Here is a 2,233-nt window from a genome sequence, read left to right on the forward strand (position 1 = left end):
AGAGAGAGAGAGAGAGAGAGAGAGAGAGAGAGGAGAGAGAGAGAGAGAGAGAGAGGTAAATAAACAGTATGTCAGGTTATAATAAATACTCATTTATGTTTGATCCATGTTTGATAATCACATAAATCATGGATATATATAAAAGTGTTTTTGTGTTGAAATCACCATAGGGGAATCTTAGATCACGATATATTAGAACTGTGTTCCAAAAATAAACACACCACCCTGTGTGTGTTTATCTCACAAACACAACAGTACTGTTTAAGTTAACATTTTTATTAAAAACAAACAGTACAGGGTTTGGTGATGTTCTATATTGTCTAATTGATTGATTGATTGATGTACTTTATTTAGTAAGACATGAGAACAACAGTACATGGAAGTACAAATTCACAATACAAGGTCTACTAAACTGGAGACTCATTAAGCACTGAGCTTGTTTAAACTCATTTCCTGCCAGAATTATTTCAGATTTTTAGCTGTAGACTGCCAGAGATTTTTCATTGAAAAAAAAAATTCTCAGGAGCCGAGATACAGATTTTTTAAGTTTTAAGTTAACAATGAAGTGGATAGGAGTTTAAATCTTTGATATATCATATCTCCTTGGTCTTTGGGTCTAAAAAAAAGAAAAAAAAGAAAGAAAAAAAACAAAACTTTTTTTTCTTTTTTTTTTTAAATAGAACGCAGATCTGCGTCTTTGGCAGCCAGGCGAGAAATTAAATAGAACGCAGATATGCGTCTTTGGCAGCCAATGTGATGAGATCCCCATGCACACAAATCATGATGACATATAAGAGACACACAGATATACACACTACTATACATATAAGAGACAGACAGATATACACACTACTATACATATAAGAGACAGACAGATATACACACTACTATACATATAAGAGACAGACAGATATACACACTACTATACATATAAGAGACAGACAGATATACACACTACTATACATATAAGAGACAGATAGATATACACACTACTATACATATAAGAGACAGACAGATATACACACTACTATACATATAAGAGACAGACAGATATACACACTACTATACATATAAGAGACAGACAGATACACACTACTATACATATAAGAGACAGACAGATATACACACTACTATACAGAACGTCATACAATCAGCTTACAGGTTACTGGTATGAAGAGTGAAAAATATGTACTAGAGATGAAAAAGAAAGGGGGGGGGGGGGTCTGAATCAACTTTGTGTTTGTTTACATGCTAAAAGAGTGACTTTGAGAGCTGTTTCACCGTAGAATGAAAAGTCAATGAGGAGCATATTCAGAATTATCAATATCTGATCAATGGAGCAATTATTTTTTATTTCTTGTCCATCCTTAGAGTTCCATCATGGAAAGGTAACTACACGACCCAAACCTCTACCAAAGTGCTCTTGTCCTTTAACAGAGTTTGAGAACCAACTGAACTATATCCTACCTTTAAAACTTCACTAGAAAGCACTGCTTGTCAAAACATCTTCATGTCAAGGATCATGTTGGGAAGGACCCCTAACCCTAATTAATATGTATCTGGCTATGGAGGACAGGACCCCCATCTGGCTGTGGAGGACCCCCATCTGGCTATGGAGGACCCCATCTGGCTGTGGAGGACCCCCATCTGAAAACACTATGTTCCAGGGGACCTCACCAAACACGATGTGTTTTTAAAAGTTGTAAAGATTTTTTTTTTTACAAATATTTCTAAAATAACTGATCTAAAAAGTAGGAACTAATTTTATCTGGGGACCCCCCCCTGGAAACCCCATGAAGGACCCCTGAGGGTCCCAGGACCCCACTTTGAGCAGCACTGCTGCCAGCCTGTTACAGTTAGCTAGCTACAGTAACAGAGCCTGTCCACCACTGCCCCCTTGTGGCCATTATGTGCCTTTGTGTCTTTATCATCTCTATATAAGCTGCTCTCTGGTTACACTTAGTATTTGATTGATTGATTGATTGATTGATTGAATACTTTATTAACAGATGTGTAAACAGTACAGAGGTATTGATGTTACAATGATGTTATAAGGATAACACAAAAAGCCATTGTGGTCCTGGGTATTCATTTAATCAAGCCATTTAAAGACATACAATAATACACTATGTACACCATTAACACTAGAAGCAATGGATGTAAATGGGGATACACTTTGAATATGTACTAACAAATTATAAATACACATGGGGGGGGTGTAGGCTACAGTATT

The sequence above is a fragment of the Gymnoscopelus braueri genome (genome assembly GCF_963280865.1).
Source record: "Gymnoscopelus braueri genome assembly, chromosome: 1".
Taxonomy (NCBI): domain Eukaryota; kingdom Metazoa; phylum Chordata; class Actinopteri; order Myctophiformes; family Myctophidae; genus Gymnoscopelus; species Gymnoscopelus braueri.